Source organism: Chinchilla lanigera, unplaced genomic scaffold (assembly GCF_000276665.1).
Source record: "Chinchilla lanigera isolate Chin_1 unplaced genomic scaffold, ChiLan1.0 scaffold00053, whole genome shotgun sequence".
NCBI lineage: Eukaryota > Metazoa > Chordata > Mammalia > Rodentia > Chinchillidae > Chinchilla > Chinchilla lanigera.
In genome coordinates this window covers 11,998,720-12,017,900 of record NW_004955454.1, presented here as the reverse complement: position 1 = coordinate 12,017,900, position 19,181 = coordinate 11,998,720, and the positions used below count along the sequence as shown (strand labels likewise).

The following is a 19,181-nucleotide window of genomic DNA, read 5'->3' as shown; positions in this document are numbered from 1 at the left end:
CTGCAGGAGACACGATAGTGTGAGCCTTGCCCCCCTGGCTGGCTGGCGTCCTGTTTTCTGTCCTGGCAGGGCCTTTAAGCTCATGCTCTGTGATGGATTCTCTAGGGCCTGGGCTTTGAGGCCTTCTCAGAAACAAGCTTCATCCATCTCTGAGTTCCCTTGCTCCCAGCTGGATGTCTTTCCTTCCTTCCCCTTGTGGCTGGCTGTGCCTGCCTTAGCCCTGGCGGTACATGGCTAGCCTCACTCTGCTGAGTGTCCTCCTCTGACAGTCGGACACGTCAGATAGGATTCCTCTTGTGTGTCCCACAGACACACATGCTTCTGGACACCCCACTCCCCCTGCCACCTGCATGAGCTGGCTCTTTGGCTGAAGTCAGAGGCAGATGCTGGGATAGAACCCTATCCAAAGCTGACTTGGAGCCGGGCGTGGTGGCGCATGCCTGTAATCTCAGCACTCAGGAGGCTGAGGCAGGAGGATTGTTGCGAGTTTGAGGCCAGCCTGGGCTACAAAGCGAGCTCAAATCCAGCCTGAACTGCATAGCGAGACCCTGTCTCAAAAAGACAACGAATGAACAAACAAACAAACGAAAAATAAAGCTGATTTGGGCCATGGGGGGCTGGCTCCTTCTCCTAACTGCAAGAACGTGTGTTGAAGCACACTGCTATACCCTGAACACCCCAGTTCCTTGCAGGACCTTGGGGCATGATGCCTAGATAGTCCCTCCATGGCCTCTCATTTCTCTCTTTCTGAGATCTTTGTGCTGGCGGAGGAGTCTTGGGTTGCTGAACAGGTTCTTGGGGTGTTTTCCTCTGTGTGGTGGAGAAGTGTGCTAAGCTTGGTGCTGTGATTTGGTTGGGAGCTTCAGCGAGGGGTGAGGGGAGCAAGGAGGGCGGGAGGGGAGAGGGAGGGTCCATCTGTGCTGGACGCTGGTTGTACTGTGACGTGCGGGCTGTAACAGCGCAGCACTCTCAGTGTTATTTCAAGCACACCTCATGCCTAGTGCGGTACTGCGGTCAGTGTCACCGTAAAGCCAGAGGACACCGAATTTCAAACGGTGTAAATAACTTTCCCAAAGGTAGCAGTTCATTAAGGAAATCCAGGCCAGCTGACTAGATTCCGTACCTGTCACCTCCATGACACTGTGCGTGGCCAGGATGAAAGGGCGGGCAGTGAGAGGGTCACTCTTGGCAGAAATTCGGGGGAGATAAGCGAAGAGACTTGAGGTGCAGAGTAAAAGCGCGCTTGCCCCGCCCGCCTCTTTCTTGACTTCCTGGGCGGTGCGTCTCCCTCTGTTTACAACAGACCCTTGTGGGACGTCCTGAGGCTGTGCCACTTGGTGCTGGTACCGTGGCCATCACCGGACTACTGGGGATGTGACTGGGCCTCGGGACATGAGCCCGCTTGTTCGCTCACTCCCAGTGAAAAGAGTTTTGAAATGAGTTCTGAATAGACAGCATTTTCTTTGTGCGGTTCGTAAATAACACAGAGCAAAGTTAGCAAGTTGTAGCGCTTCTGCGCTCTGATTCTATGGAACCTCTTTGTAGGGAGAAGGGCAGGATGTTTGTAACAGAATGTGACCCCACAGGAGTGCTAGAGGTAAGGCGCGAACGCTGATTGAGATAACTGTGTATTTTCCATCTTAGAAGACATGGCTTTTAATAAAGCTACAAAAGGAGCGAAGATTTCTGGCATCCTACTACCCAGAAACCAATGTCTGGTAGCATTTTGCAAGGTGCCATTCCTGCTGGTGCAGCACTTGTTTCGATTTGATTAAAAATCAATGGTTTTCTTCTGATAATTTTCATGCGTGCATTTTTTTCTTCTTCAGAAAATAATAAAATATCTGAATGGGGCAGCGTGGAGAAATCCCAGGAGAAATAGCATAAGATCATTTTGGAACATATCCAGGAAGAGATAACTTTCGGCATACCTGTAGACATCACCAGGTAAAGGTAAGGAAGAACATTTTGTCAAAAGTAGGTTCAGGTTGTTTTGTTACATCTCACACTGATTTGAACTTTGAGAGGAAAAGACACCTCAGTGGTTCTGCAGGCACGGTCCTGGTAGCCCTGTACCAACTGTGACAATTGCGCTCACCTGGAATTGTTCCTAATGCTTTCTTCAGAGGCACTGAGGACATATTAATGGGGTGGAGGGGGCCTGACAGATTCTAATATTCAACAGCGCTTCTTCTGAAATGTCAACATGTTTAATACTGCAAATGTTACTTGTACAAAATGGAATTTCTTTCAGGTTTATCTTTGCACTGGGGCTGACTCATTTTGTATTTAGCATTATTTTTAAAAAATCACTTTTTACGGTGCTCAGATGAGAAGTACATCTGTTGCTTACATAGCATAAGCATCAAACAGGAAGATCTGTTGCGTACTTGAGCCGTTTGTTTGTCGCTATAGGAGACCTACAACATATGCATGCTGTATGTCTCTTTCCTGGAACACAGGCAGTAGCAAATCAAATTTTATGACTTTTTTCCTTGAGCAGTAAGATGTGTCTTTTAATCTAAAGCTAATTTAGGCCAGCAAAAGTGAATATCATTTAGATCTCTCGAATAAGTGTTTTGAATGAAGTTCAGAGGGACAAAGATTGCATTGATCACTGCGGTGCTTGGGATTCTGGGTGACTTTCTTAAAGCAAAGCTTAGTAAACACTTCCATTTGTTGGCACGGTGTATACACATAACATTAGCATTGTAATAAGATTGTTTCCCCAGGATGCATGGAAATCAAGCTGCTGATTCTCAAGGCCGTGTCACTTTTATGCCTCATGACTGTGGGAGAAATAAAGCAGGAATAAGTAGAGTAGAACCAACAGCGAGGTGCACAGCAGTTTTTCCAGTGGAAAAGAGATCTTGATTTCTGAGCTATTTGTGGGCATATTTATTGCATGCAACCTGGTGCCTTGATTTTTCTAACTAATTTAGATAAATTGCTGTCAGGTTAACTGGAATGGTCCCTTCAGATCAATTTAGAATAAATAATGCAAAGGAAGTGATACTATGTAAGTCATGTTCATGCAGCTCAGATACAAATGATGACATTTCTAGAAAATTAGTCTTACCTTAAGTACATTCAGATGAACATATTGTGTTCCTTACTGACTTTACCACTAAACTTTTTAAGTGACAAAATAGCTTTAACTTGCAATGGTGCAAGTTATCTGAGAAGAGTGATCTTTCCTATGTGAAATAAAGACATCAAAGATCCCAAGCTAAAAAAGCTTAACTTTATGTTTTTAAAGATTTGACTTAAAATGCAGCTGTGCGTGTCACCGCCTAAGAAATAAAGAATTACAGCCCTTTGAGCAGTATTGATACTTGGGTAGCTGTGTGAGGGGGTAAGTTGTTGTCCAGAAGCCACTTATAGATGCTGCCCAGGAGAGGGCAGCAGAGAGCAAAGAACGCGGAGAAGTTTGCAAACACCGCAGTTGTCTGAAAACCCGGAAGTACCTGCTTCAAAGCAGTACGTTTAGGACAGCATCCTTCAGCAAAGTCAAAGATCTCTACAATATCCCCGGGCGCGTCTCTCATCAAATAACCGGAAAATTGAGGTGCAACCGGCAAAAGTATCATTCTGTGGGCTCCCCGAGGTGCTTGTGCTTTGATTTTCCTTTCCATTTGTTTGATCACAAAACACTATAAAGATTCCAGCTCCAGGAAGGTGCACAGATTCCTTCCCATTGTACAGATCTTCAGAATGAGTTTACCTGTGACAAATCACAAATTCAGGTTTAGGCAAGAATCCATCAAATAGATTTGAAGGAAAATGTAGTTTAGCAGGTTTGTCATTCAGTCCATATTTTCTTGAATCAAAACAAAAGCACATTGTTTTGCTTGTTAAATTCTTTTCTCTTTGGAATCACTGCAGTAATATTTTTCTATCATAAGACACAGGTAATAGTCAACATCAGGTACACATTTTACACTAGAGATTGGGAAAAAAAACACACTAGATTGGAGTAGAATCTCAGAGAACTTAGGAGGACAGTTTTGCAAAAAATCTTATATTTTGTTCTAGTATTATTATAAAACTCTATTAGTCTATGGATAATGTTTGGTATACTTAAGTGTCTTAATATTGAATTTTATCTTATATCCTAAAAGCTAGCTCTTGAGATTATTTTTATAGGCTAATTAGGATCACAAAATCCTCTTTTCAAAAGTTCACGAGCACATATCAAATTGGAACTACGTTTATAAGCCAAGTGTCCCTCTCCTGCCGTTAGCTTTCTTGGATTTACCTCCTAAAGGACTGTGGCTCACGCTGACTTTAGATATTTGACATATCAAGCATTTTTGTCTTTGAGGGTTTCCCAGGCAACTGCAGCCATTCATCTGATTCCAGTCCAAAGTGCCCTTGAACTCTCAGCTCGCTTCCCTTCCCCGTGTGGTGGGCTGTGTAGAGCGAAGGGAAGCGCACCAAAGCCTTCACGTACCAGGCTGACACGAAGGCTCGATGGAGAGGAGGGTGGATTTCACAGTGTGCGCTGGGGTGTGGGGTCTGCGGCGGGCTGCCGCCTCTGTTGAGCTGCCTTTGGAAGCGGGTGAGGAAGGACGCTACAGCCTGAACGTGTGTTCTGCATTGGACTCGCTGTTCCTCCTGCCTTCTAGACTGGTGTTTGAGAGTAGAGCCTCTAACTTTTGCCCCAAGTCACCCCAAGAGCTCCTTAGGTACAGATCAGGTTACATCTGCCTTCAAAGGCCAGAGCGTTCTCTCCTTCTGTGAGGACCCAGATATTGCCCACACACGCGGACCTTTGTGCACCGCTGTCTTAGGTCTCGTTTCCCGCAGAAGCCATGGTGAAGCCGGGAGTGGAATCCTGCTCCATTGCTCTTAGAGGAAAGTTATGTAATCACCTCAGTAGTGGCTAAAGCACACAGGGAGAAATCCGGACCTCTGATTGTGTGGAATGTGAGAAGTGCTCCTTTTTGGCATTGATTACGTTTTGTGTTTTGTTTAAAACAAAAATCTTTGCCTGATTGAGGCAGCCAGCACAGTTTGAATTTCATTTTCTTTTTTGATTTTTTTTTTTTTGCTTTACTTTGATTGTCTTTATAGCTCATTGAATAGTCACATAAAGCAATAATAGATATATATCCTGCAAACCTCACTAGTAGAACTCTTCAATGAGAGCAGATTACTCTCCTAAGTATAGAACTTCTATGGACGTCTCCTTGTGACACTCAGAATCTATAGAGCTGTAGCGGTTAAGGCCAGGTGACCTGCATCCTTTGGTAAACGGATGGCTATTTCCTCTCCTCCTCTCCCCTTACTCCTCACCAACCCTTTTTTCTGTATTTGTTACATTGTATTCTGCTGAATTACTGAAATGCTTCTATATAGCAGATTTTTAGAAATCTGCTTTTATCAGTCTACAACAAATTTTAGTAAGGACATTATTACATGTATACGAAAGCATACAGAGCATGCAACTTGTGTCGTAGTTACTTTAGCTACCAGCCCTCTTACCAGCTACAGTTAGCACTATTTATCACTTTGAATCACTGTGAAAATGAACATAGATAAAATGTCATTTTATACTAGGAAAGGTAGTTTTCAGGATGTGAAACAATAGTGATCAATTTGAATAAATATTTGATATTTGTTTTTATAAAAGTTTTAATCCCCCAAATAGAACTCTGACCAAAATAAGGCTCTTCCAGCATCAATGAAACAGGTGGCTTGAGTCATATCACTGGCTTTTAATTAAACAGGATGCGGTGGCTCTTGGCGTGGACCGGGCCGCACATAGGCAGTTGTAAAATTTGTTAAGCTGAAATCCAGCTGGAAAGTCCTTAATCAGATGGACTTATGTTGATAATTTATAATCTATCTGTGTATTCAGAGCACTGATGTTATAGTTCTGGTACCTAACACCCATTTTAAAAATTCAAAGAGGTATATGAACCTAAGGACTTGGATAGTTATTCCCAAGCCAAAGGTTTTTTTTTTTTTTAATGCAAAGCTAATATGTATAATAGAGAGTCTTTCACTGGATCGTTTTGTCATCCTGTTTCAATAACTGAATGAATATTCAGAATTAATAAGCATAACGTTTGTATATGCTAAAGACCAGTCTAAGCTCTGTATTCATTGATGGGAACCTTAAACAAATGCTTCTTTTCATCAGCTTGTTCAAAAGGCATAAACATAATTATGATTCTGAGGGCATAACATGTAGACTGGTTAACACAGTAACTGGGTCTGGACTCTGGTAACTTTTAAGTTCTGGGTTGCATGTTGTTTTGAATCATTGGGAAAATCTGGAAAAAAATTTTTTTTAACATATGTAGATATTTATATTTTTCTGTCTTACGAAGAGTCTGAACATTGCAGCCTACCAGCAGGATTTTGGGGGGATTTATTTTTAACAAGTCTTCAGTTAAGATTCTGACAGGGTGATATGTATTACTTGAAGAAATACAGAAAAGGGTAGAAATATCAAAGGATGAATTAGCTTTAAGTTTCTCCGGATGCTAAGAGGGGCGGCAGGGGGAAAGGGACTCAGCTCTCTGTCTGCTCCGGCAGGTCTGCTTCGTGTCTCCCGCTAAGGTTAATTCAGGGGAACAGGACTGGGTTTGGGATCAGGTCTGTCGTGGTTTCCTCCTCCTTCTGCGTCATGCACAGCACCTGCTATTCTATGTTTTCAACGTCAGAGCTGTAATGAAACCAGAGAAGGATGCTGGGAAGAAGTGCTCCGGGCAGGGAAGTGCCGTCCTGGCTTCTCTCTCTCTGCAGGCTGTGTCATTCATGCCTGGGACAAATATCTGAGCATTCCTTGGGGTCAGGCGTTGGTCACAGTGCTGCTGAACGTTCTGTGTCATCCTGTAAAGCTTAGAGGTGGTAACTGTGAGGGGGAGAACCTGGGGCTTTGAGAGAGGGAAGAACTTCCTACTCATCATTTTTATTACTTCCTCTTCACAGTACGTAACAGTCGCGCTGACTATGGCGAGGCTGCACAGGTGCACCACACACTGTGAGACTTTTCACCTCCTCTTTCCCTCTCCTCCCCGCCCCCTCCATCTCGAGATGCCCTTCGCACTTGCAAAAGATCTGTCCCCCTGTTGGGACTGACTTTCCTATCACGAACATAGTCCCCAAGTTGAGAGTGAAATACCAAGCCACAGCCTTCCTCATTACCACTTCAAAAAGCAGACTGGCACCTAAGGAGCTTGTGCTTCGGTACCCACTTTTTGGAATTTTTTATCTTGAAATGATTTCAAACTTTTTTCTTTTTTATCTTTTTGAGTCAGGGTCTCACTATGCAGTTCAGGCTGGCCTTGAGCTCACTTGGTAGCCCAGACTGGTCTGGAACTCACAACGATCCTTCTGCCTCAGCCTCCTGAGTGCTGGGATTACAGGTGTGCGCCACCACACTGGGTGAAATGATTTCAAACTTATAAAAAGTTGTAAGTTCAAAATCTAGGAGAATAAAGCATTTCCAAATACTTTTCACCCAGATTCAGCAATTCACATTTTATCAAATTTGCTTCTTATTCATCTATTTCTCTTTGCCATTATATGTACATATTTATAAACATATTACTTTGTCAGGAAGCATTTGAGACACATTGCTGGACATGATACTATTTCACTGCTGAATACCTCAGTGTGTATTCCTAAATACATGGTTGTCCTCTTAAATATCTTACATACACATTACACAAGATCAGAATCATGAAATTCACAGTAATAAGACTGATAGACTCACTCATGTTTTCCAGTTACCCCATAGTGATTCATTAAAATAGATAATAAATAAATAAATAAGCCAATAGATAAATAAATAAACACAAAACATTAAAAAAAAACTGTGATCTAAGAGCCAATCCAGGACCGTGCATTGTATTTAATGATCCTATATCTTTAGTCTCATTTACTATTTTTAAAATATGTTTTTACTTTTTATTGAAACATTAATTGTAGATATTTATGGGGTACACTTTGATACACATATACAATATTATGATCAGGGTAGTTGTCCTACCGGTTACCTCTAACATTTATAATTTCTTTGTGTTAGTAACATTCAAAATCTTCCCTAGTAGCTATTTTGAAATATACGCTTACTTTCAACCACAGGGCTGTGCCGTGGAATCCCATGAGTTACTCCTCCTGCCCAGCTACATCCATGTGCGCGGTCACTGTCCTCTTTCCAGCCCTTCCTTCCCCACTCCCTTTCCAGGCTGCTAGCCCTGTCCTACTGTCTGCTCCAAGAAGACCCACCTTTCAGATTCAACACATGAGTGAGAGCAGGCGCTATTTGTTTTCATTTAACATAACGTCCTCCAGTTTCTTTTAAGCAGGAACAGGTCCTTAATCTTTTTCTGTCCTGACCCTGACATTTGAAGAGCAGACACCAGTTATTTTGCAAACTGTTCCTCACCTTGGGGTGCTTGATGTTTCCTCATGACTTGATTCAAGCTGTCCATTTTTGGCCAGAAGATCACGGAAGGGAGGTTGTGCCCTTGGTAGTGGGCAACCTTACCTGCCTCATGAGGCACAGGAAGGCACGTGCTGCTTTGCCCCATTATTGTTGGGTGAGTGACATCTGCAAACCTCCAGAGCAATGTTAGTGTTTTTCCCTTTGTAAGTGTTAATGCCTTTAGAGCGACATTTTGAGAATGTCGAAATATTCTGTGTCTCATCTGATTTTTTCTCACTAGTCTAAACGTTCATCGATGGTTCTGACCTGCATCACTTCTTGTGATGACGGCCACTGAGTGACAGCATCGATCTTTCCTGAGTGAGTGACTAGTGGTCTAAAGAGACAGTATCTAGTCTCTAGCCCATTGTGAGTTTTAACTCTTAGTCTGAGAACATCCCCAAATCCTTTTAGTATTATTTCCTTTTAATATTTGTTAATCCTTTTAATATTCTGTTGTAGATCATCACAACATCTTCATTAGATAGATACTGTTAGATCCACATTTGGCATGTGAAGAAATTAAATATCAAAAACAAATAGGCAACATTTTCAGGAAGAACATACTAAAAATTAATCTTTAAAATACCACCAGGGTCACCCGCCATAAGGTCAGAGAATAAAGCTTAAAAAAGTATAAAACATTTAAAAATGAGTAAGAATTATATACAACATTGTGCCTTGGTTTTTAAACTTTGAAAGTAGAGACCAAGGAAAGAGAAAAGGTTCTACCCCACCTTAATATTTGGGAAAGGTGAGGTGAGTGAATGCAAACCTGAAAACTGTTATTGCCACTGCTCAACTCTGAGAGAGTCCTGAAAGGGTGCACGCCGAAGGGAAGATGTGGAACATCTCTGAGAAATATGCATGTGAGAAATATGCATCTCTGAGAAATATCCAGTGTTTCTCCTGGACTCAGAAGAACAATAGAAAGGGAACAAGAAAAACTAGAGTGGCCAAAGCTCATCTCTATCTTAGCAAAGAAGAGGGCTTTAGCAGAATGGACAAAAAAAGAAAAAGTAAGACATAGTGCTTGTGTGGCAGGAGGCCCAAGGGATGAGAAGTGGGAAGGTATCCAGGAGAAGTCTTCCCTGCTTGATGTAGTTCGGTAACTTAGGGCTGCAATCTGTGTGTTCTCTTCTTTCCCTGTGGATGAGAAAGGGAGCTTCGCGCTGGTCCTGAGCGTGCAAACTTGAGATGGGTTAAGTGAAGACCTGGAGCAGATTGTATATCTTACGGTTTTGGTGAGCTTCGGGAAAGACCCATTGTGACTCTAATGACGTAGACTTACTTGGGGCTTTTGAATCATAGCCCACACCTATGCAGAGTCCACGGGACAGCTCCTGCTGCCCGTCCCCACGTTGCTGGGTCAAAATGATCTGTGAGCCAAGGAGCAGGTGAGCAGGTGTCAGCATTGAGGAGGCACTTGCTAGACAAAGGAGAATTGATCTAACTATTGTGAAAGGACAAAAGTTCCTGAAAAATTGTACAGATTAAGTAATTATATAATGAAAAGAAATGCTGTGGTGTCCAAGTGCAATCTTATAAAAACTGAGGGAAGGAAAGGATGAGGTAGAAGGGGAAGGAAAGGGAAGAGAAGTGGAATGGAGTGTAGCATGGTGTAAACAATGGTGTACTTCTAAGATTCATCTGGAGAATTTCTGGGTGAAGGACAATGATTTGCAACCTAGATTTCTACATAGTCAACCCATCATCCATCGTGAGGGTAAAAAAGAGATGTTTGAAAGTAGTCAAAAATTTTTAACTACCAGGCATTCTATCTCAGGAGATCCTGGAGGATTTGTTCCACTAACCCGAGATATTAAACCAAGAAGGAAGGGAAAGTGGGATCCAGAGAATTGTTTTTTTTTGCTGAAGTGGGGCGAGGGACCAGAGGCTGTGGGTGACAGAGCTGTGAGTTCCGTGGCTCTGAGCCAGAGCTAGAAGCTGACATTGCAGACTGGAGAGGTAGGGGGTTCTGGGGTGGACTTTCAGGAAGATAGACTGAAAATATTCCCAAAGCATTGGAAATCTGGAGAGATTTCTATGACTGGAGAACAGTTTGAGGCCTAATTTGTAATAACAGCCCGGAAAAACCTTCAAAAAAAATTTAAGAATAATAAGGGTGCAGATCCATATTTGGGGCTTGAGGTTTATCAAATTTGGAAAGTCCATTTTGAGATAAGAATACAGACTAACACATGTGAATTTGGACACTAGAGAAAACACCCACCTCTTTAGGATGAATAAATTAAAAAACGTCAGGCTGAAAAATATCAGGCAGATATTGAAAACAAAACAAACTGCAGATACGATTTATTATAAAAGTGATTTTTATTAATCAATAGCCAAGTATTTATTATAATATCCATTTTCATATTTTTTGAGAGTCTTTTTATTGACAATGATTTTTATAATATTTTCTATAGATAGAAGAGGAAGAGAATTCAATCTTTCTCTAAGACGGCTAATCACATTTATTTACTTAGTTTTTGGTACTGGGATATTTATTTTTAAATTAATAATGGCTTTGAAAGTTTTAGGATTGTCATAAATTTTTAATATTTGTTCACTGTTCACCACAAGCTGATAATACATTCAGCATGGATAAGTCACTTTGATTTACTGCATAGCCAAACTGGTACTGAAACTATTGTTCTATGTGAAGATAATAATGGTAAGTTCTACAAGATTTAAATAAAATATTAGGATCAGAGTCTTTTCATCACTGGTCAGTTTGATATCAACTAGGGGGGAAATGCCTGATCCCTGGTCATGAATGTTTCTGTCCTTTTTGCTTTGTAGTTTGCAATTTACCAAGGTGTATTTATTTACTACTTGAGATTGATGATATTTAAGTATCAAGTTAGGGAGGAATGAGACCAGCAGGATGGCTGACTAGAGGGGCCTATCACTGTCCTCCCCACAAGGAAAGGACCACCTCCCTACCTGAGGAGTGTAGCCATCACTGATCGCACTGTTCCTCACCCTGGGGCCCAGACTGCAGCTGTGCCTCACTCTTCCTAGGTCCTTGTTTCCACTGTAGCTGGCCTTGCAGAACCTGGGTCGCTGCTATGTCCCATTACTCCAAGATCTGGCATCACAACCAGGTGATAGGTGGCTCTGATCCTGGTGCTCACACTGCCACCATGTCCTGCTGCAGATGTGCCCTGTACCCCAGAGCCCAAGCCTCAGGGGTGTTCCTTCTTCCTCAGAGCCATCTCAGTCCTACATCCAGACCCCTAGGATCAGAGTCATAGCTACATCTCTGCCCCCAGGCCCGAGCTGCTGTCCATTCATCCCTGCAAGAGTGAGTGTGCGCACCTCACACTCACCACTGTAGTTCGCAGGACCTATGTTCAGGCCTGTAGCTCTGCCACCACTCCGACTGCCTATGCCCTGGGACACAGCATCACTGTGGCATCCTGGGGCCACATCGCACATGACACAAAGAGGGATCCGCTTGGCAAAATACGTGTCTGTTAATGAAGTTGTTATCAGCTTAAGTAGTCTGCTATAACTACAGCATATTTCAGGTGAGCCTCTTGGTAACCACAAAGCAAAAACCAAACAAAACCTACAGAACAGTCTCAGAATCAACAGAGAAAGCTTAGTAAACAGAGAATGAATAAAATAACAAAAGAGCTATAGAAGAACCAGAAAACAATGAATAAAATGGCAGGAGTCAGCTTTTACCTCTCAATAATAACTTATAATATAAATGGATTACACTCTGTGATCAAAAGACAGAGGATCTGAATGGACAGAAAAAGAAGATACAACGATACACTTCCTACCATAGACCTATTTTACCTTGAAGGACACACAAAGGCTGAAAGTGGAGGGGCAGAAGCAGACATTCCATGCAAATAGTAAATAAAGGGGAGTAGGTCAGCTATACTCATATCAGATAAAATAGTCTTTCAGTCAAAAACCGTTACAAGTTATTTAATTGTGAGTTAATTCATTGAGGATATAAAAATTGTTAATATATAGACACACAGCACTAGAATACCTAAGTATATACAGCAGATGCTAATAGATGTGGAGGAATAGATAACAATATAGTAATAGTTTGGGACATTAGTACCCCACTGCAAGCAATAGAGAAATCAATCAGGAAGAAAAGTCAATAAGAAAATACTCAACTTGAAATTCACTTTATGCCCAAATTCAGTATATGGACAGAACAGGCATAAACAGAAATTTCCATCTAACAGCAGCAAAATATAAATTTTTTTCTAGTGCATGCAGAACGTTCTTCAGGACTTTAAAACAAGTCTTAAAAAATTCAGGAAGATGGAAATTATAGCTAGTATTGATTCCAATGATAACAGTATCAAACCAGAAATCAATAGCAGGATGAATCTTGGAAAATTCATAAATATGTGGAAATTAAACAACATGCTCCTGAATAACCATGGGCCAAAGAAAAAATATAAAAGAGAAATTCAAATATATCTTGTGACAAATGACAATGGAAACACAACTTGCCAAGACTTATGTGATATAATAAAAAAAGTTTATATAAATTAATGCCTACATTAAAAGAGAAAGATGCTAAGTAAGTAGCTTCACATTACACTTCAAGAAGATATAAAAAGAAGAATAAACTAAACTCAAAGTCAGTAAAAAAGGGCATAAGACAGATCAGAGCACAGACAGAGAACAGAAAAAATGGGTGGAAAACATTCAGTAAAACCAAGAGCTAGTAGTTTGAAAAAATAAACAAATCAACAAACTCCTAGCTAGACTAAGGGAAAAAAAGAGATGGAGAAGATTCAAATAAATAAAATCAGATACGAAAGTGGGGCCATTATAACAGATGCCTCAGAAATAAGAAGGATCATAAGGGACTATTAAGAACAATTATATGCCAACAAATTGCATAACCTAGAGGAAATGGGTAAATTCCTAGAAAAATATAACCTACTAAGATTGAATCAGGAAGAAATAGGAAGATTTAACAAACCAATAACAAATAAAGAGATTTAAGAAGTAATTAAAAATCTTCCAACAAAGAAAGGCCAGGACCAGATGGCTTTGGGCTGAGTTGTATCAAAAGATCAAAAAAGAATGATTACAAATATTTCTTAAACTCTTCCCAAAAATACAGCTAAAGAGAATATATCCAAACACATTTAACCATGTGTCACCTTGATACCTAAGCCATTTAAACATACTGCAAATGAGAAAGCCATAGGCTGATTTCTTTGATGAACACCAATTCAGAAATCTTCAGTAAAACTTAGCAAACCAAATTCAACAACACATCAACAGATTACACATATGGCCAATTGCAAGGGTGGGTTGACATGCACAAAGCAATCAGTGTGATATGTCACATTAATAGAAGGAAAGAAATCACATAATCATCTCTGTTGATACAGAAAAAGCTTTTGATCAAGTTCAGCAACCTTCACTGATTAAAACTCCTTGTAGTTTAGGTGCAGAAGCAAAGTTCCTTGGCATGATAAAGGACATTTATGAAAAACCACCAGTGAACATCATACTCAGTGGGGAGTATTGAAAGCTTTTCTGTTAAAATCTGGTATAGGCAAGTATGCTCACTCTTATAACATGTTGTACTAGTAAGAACAATCAGAAGAAAAACAGAAGCCATCCAAGTCAGATCTGGCTGAAAAAAAGGTCAAGAAAAAAAAATTCCTTTTATGATAGCATAAAACACTTAGGAATAAATTTAAGGAAGTGAAGTATTTGTATTCTAAAAACTGCAAGACATTTATGAAAGAAATTGAAGAAGACACAAATAAATGAAAAGATAACCTGTGTCTATGGATTAAATGAATATTGCTTAAAATTGCCCATACTACTCCAGGGAATCTACAGGTTCAGTAAATCCCTCTCAAAATTCTACCATCATTTTTAATGGAAATACAAAGACTAATACTAACATTCTTATGGGTCCATAAACCTCCCAAATAGCCACAGCAATGCTAAGGAAGAAAGAAGAAAGTTGAAGACATCATACTTCTTGATTTACAATTATATTACAAAGCTGTAATAGTTAAAACAGGGTGGTTCTGGCATGGAAACACAAACTAAATCAATGTAACAAAAAGTGCAGAAATAAATCTAAGCATATGTGGTGAACTAACTTTTTATTAACAAGGGCACAGAATACAAAGGGGAATGGATAATTTCTTCGATAAGCAGTGCTGGAAAAACTGGATTTTCTCATATAAAAGGATGAAATTGTACCCTTGTTTTATACCATACATGAAAATCAAGTCAAAATAAGTAAAATACCTAAATATAAGATCTTGAGAGTTTGTTTTGAGGTTCTAGCGGGGGAACACAGCTCCTCTACACCCTTGATGGAGGAATGGTCTCCTCCATGGGGCGTGGTCGTCCTCTTCCACCGAGCGCGCAGCTTTGGGAGGGACGCACACGGAGCGTTGAGGAGGACCTGGACACCGGGCCAGACAGCCAGATCAGCCGACCCAGCCCTGGCGACCAATGGGGGGACAGATGTCGCAGCCAGATGACGCTCACATCCAAACGACCTAAGTATAAGATCTCAAACAACGAAACTCCTGGAAGAGAACATGAGGAAAAGCTCCCTGACCTTGATCTTGGAAATCATTTTTTTGGATATTACAACAAAAGCTTAAAACTACAAAAGCAAAAATAAGTAAAAAGGCAGCTACCAAATGGAAAAGCAGAGGGAAGGACAAAGAGAGGAGGAAGAATCCTGCAGGGTGGGAGAATGTGGTTGTAAGTCACTCTTCCAATAAGGGGTTAATATTCAAAATCTTAGAAAGCTCTTATAATCCACTGACATAAAAACATATAACCCAATTAAATTTTTTTTAAATGAGCAGAAGAACCTAACAGACACTTCTATAAAAAGAAGACATAGAAATTACCAATAGCTATGTGAGAACATGCTTGGTATCACTAATCACAGCAGTGCAAATCAAAAGCACAATGAAACACTACCTCACACCAAGAATGGCTGTTGGGTTTACATACGAAGGAGATGAAATCACTACCTCCTCTCCCGTGTTCACTGCAGCACTTTTCACACCAGGCAAGGTGCGGAAACAGTCTCTGGCTGTAGATGGATGAGTAGGTGATGAAATGGCGATACACACACATGCACACGTGTGTACAATGGAACATTATTCCGCTTTAAAAAATGAGGTCCTGCCATTTGCCACAACATGGATGAACCTGGGGGACCTGCTAATTGAAATAAGCCAAGCACAGAAAGCCGAATACTACATGATCTCACATATACTGTAGTGTAAGTGGAATAAAAAAGAGAAAGAAAGTCAGATACACAAAGATAGTGATAAAAAAGTGGTTATGGGGGTGGGTGTTATGTATGTGGGGGAATGAGATGGGAAGACACAGGTCAAAGAACACAAAGTGGTAGAAATATAGGATGAACAAGTCTAAAGATCTAATGTAAAACATAAGAAGTACAGTGTAGTGGATTGACAACTTGTGGTCAACTTATAACCCTCAGCTGAACTGGGTGAGTATGGTGCTGGGTGTGGGAGGCCCACCTGGGGATTGTTGCCAGGAGCATAAAAGGCAGAACTGGAGAAGAAGAAGGAGGCTGTTGGGAGCTGAGAGATGCTGTTGGGAGCTGGTAGAAGCTGTAAGGAGCTGTTGATCTTTTGGAGGAGCTTGTCATGCTGGCTTTCCTGATGAACTTGGCTGTTTTCATCCTCCAAAGAGCTTGGGGCCTTGTTGGCGCTGAGAATGGCTTTGGTTCACTTTGGGGGAGCTCTGGTCCTCACTCTGAGCCTTGCTTTCTGGCTCTGGTGGGGAAGAAGGTACACAGCTCAGTCTCCTGGAGGAGTTTGCTGCATTGGCTTTCCTGATGAGGACTCCGCTGTCTTCACCATTGGAGGAGCTCAGGACCTCATTGTTGCTAAGGATGGCTGTGGTTCTTTTGAGGGGAGCTCTGGTTCTTACTTTGCGCATTGTTTCCTGGCTCCAGTGCAGATCCCTCAGCCTGCTAGCACAGATCCTTCATCCCGCTGGCACAGACTTCCTAGATACCACCACTGACCTTTGGGCCTTCCCAGCACAGATCTGTGAAACAGGCCTGCATGAGACATTGTTATGGGCTCTGGGCCTCCAGCTGGACTCGTGGGAGGCATTGTTATGAGCTCTAGGTCTTCAGCTGGACTTATACAGAACACTGCCATGGGATCCAGGCCTTCAGCTAGATTCCTTGGTCTTAGTATGTGGACAGATTTCCTGCACTCTCTTCTATATCATTCTTAGGGTGACTATTATAAATAATCTTGTAAAATATGTGTCTTGTATTATATTGTTCTTCCTTGCAAAATGTCCCCCAAACCATGACATATAGTTAACAAAATTGTATTAGGGATTTTGTTAAATAAGATTTCAGCCACTCTTCTCACAAAAACTATGAATGATGATATGTTAATTTGCATCACTATGGTGACCATTTCATTTTACTAGATCTATCCTATAATATATCATAAATTTCAAATATTCACAAGGAAATTCATTTAATAGAGTCCGATATAATGCTTACCATTTTATATTTGTTTTTGCCCTTTTCTGTGTTTTTATGTTATAGGCAAATACTTCCTGTGTGTTTTCATACTTCTCAATTTCTATAAACATTTCACTGTTTTTAGTAATTTTGTAAGTAGGCTTACATAAGCTTAGTTTCTACATTAGATAGAAGATGTCTTACCACATCCCCTCAAGTTGACTTGGATCCTAAAATTAGACACTCTGGTTAGAGAGAAAGCCCGGCGTTCTAGAGAACATTTTTTTTTCCAATAGATTCCCTCTCAGGGACAGGCTCTGCTGGGAATCACTGTACTTAGCGCAGCTTTCTGTGTTAAGACCCTAACCGGTGCGGATGTTCCCTGTCCTTTAGTGTAAGTCCTTTCTCACGGGCTGGGACAAAGTCGGCGTCTGCAGTTTGCCTTCTCTCTACCCTATACGAGCGTCATAGTGTTAGGTGTGGCTCCAGACCTGTTCACCCGAGCTGCAGTCCAGTTCTTTGCGTGAGACTCTGGCCCCTTTAAACCCTCACTTCCCAACTGCAGTGTCATCTGTCAGGTGTCTTCCTGGACCACCCTGGTAAGCAAGCAGGCTCCCCCTGCCCACCACTTCTCCCTACTCACTGTCTTGTTTCCTTGGTTTCCAAAACCTCAACATTCTTTCATGTAATTCTACATGTGAGTGTTTTGTTCATCTTCTTTTATCTGCTTAATAAACAAAGCAGAGAGTTGTATCTCTTTAGCACCCAGTTCTGCCTCAGCCCTCAGGAGAGTTCTTAGAACACAGTAGGTGCTTGGTAAATTGCTGTGGAATGATAGTACAGAAGAGACGGTCCCTGTGCGTAGAAAGAATTCAAAGTCCTTCTCCGGCAGAGCCAGAACACTCTGTGACATTCATGTGCACAAACTTGCTGATGGAATTTTTCCAGCCGGAGACTTCCCCAGTGACTCACGTTGTGGACTTTTCGGCCCCCTTGCCATCTGGTCCGGGAAATACTCTCCTCCTCGCGCGCGTCCACTCCTGTGTGTTGAATCCTACCTCTGCCGGTTTTCTGTAGCTGCTCTTCCCTGCCCTTGATCAGCACGTTCACTCTCACAAACCAACAGTTTGTACCAAGGGCAGAAGAGTGAGTTTGTGGCAAGTAATGTTTCCATTCATCGAGCAAGTTTTCTAGGGTCTTTGCTTAAGGACTTTTCATTCCAGCTAGAGAAGAAAAAAAGCGCGTGAGTGAAGCATAAGGTGAGGGCACAGGCGGACAGTATATCAAGTGGTGGGTTCAGCCAATGTCGTTTTTATAACAAGGATAAAAATATTAAATGCAAATTCAGTTCCTGACTTTTAGTATAATTATTAACACATATTAATTGCACAGATGAATGGGATTCATTGTGATCATGCCATACATGCGTGCATTAGCGTCGATCCTGCGTGCCCGACCTTCGCGTACCTCGTCCGCACTCCTCTCCCTCCTGCCCCCTCGCTGGTCTCTGATAGTCTGCTTTGTATTTCCAAGTCAGCGTTTTGGTTTTTAGCTTGCACATATGAGCAAAAACATGTGGTACTTGTCTTTCTGTGTCTGGGTGATTCCACTTAACACGGCACCCCCTATTTCTATGCAGCTTCTGATTTCATGAGGGTGAACTCCGGAGGACGGTCTCCTTGTTTCATGTGGGACTTGGCCCCAGAGCCAGTCCAGGCTGGGGCCTGAATGGTTAGGGAAGTTGGAGCAGTGCTTGTGAATGATGTAGTCTGGGGAGAGATGGGACTGAAGATTTTGAAGACATTTTTCTGCATGTTTTGAGGCTGACCACTTACTTCCATCCCTCAAGCATCCACTAGCATAAAATCTGCCTTGTGAGACTCCTAAAAGCATTACAAAGAATTTTTTATGAGAAAGATTGGAATAGGGAAGTGCCCATGCTGAGAAAGGAGCAATTTGGTAGGTGGAAAATTGGCAGACATCCCTGGGGGATGTGTAGGGTAGCAGGGAGCTGGGTGCAGCTTCCCTGCTTCTGGAGAGGCTGGGTGCTTTGGCTGAGGTTGGGGAGGGAGGCAGTGCCTTTGAGTCACGCTGGTTGAGGACAGGCTGGACAGCAACGGGGTTGTTGAAGCTCTGGGAGTGGGAAAATGATGGGACAAGGACCACATTTAGATTTTGGCAACAGCCACTGGCGTGTGTGTGTGTGTGTGTGTGTGTGTGTGTGTGTGTGTG

General features: G+C 41.8%; 1 protein-coding gene across 5 annotated transcripts in view; it reads left to right on the top strand.

Moving 5' to 3' along the window:
• Window positions 1-1,504: 1,504 nt before the first annotated feature.
• Window positions 1,505-19,181, top strand: part of St18 (suppression of tumorigenicity 18, zinc finger) — a 300,859-nt gene continuing 283,182 nt past the window's right edge. For all 5 annotated transcript variants that reach the window (XM_005396053.2, XM_013520260.1, XM_013520263.1 and 2 more), the window contains exons 1-2: window positions 1,505-1,597; window positions 1,830-1,953. The gene's annotated coding sequence lies outside the window, so the exon portion shown is untranslated. The remainder of the gene's footprint in view (window positions 1,598-1,829; window positions 1,954-19,181) is intronic.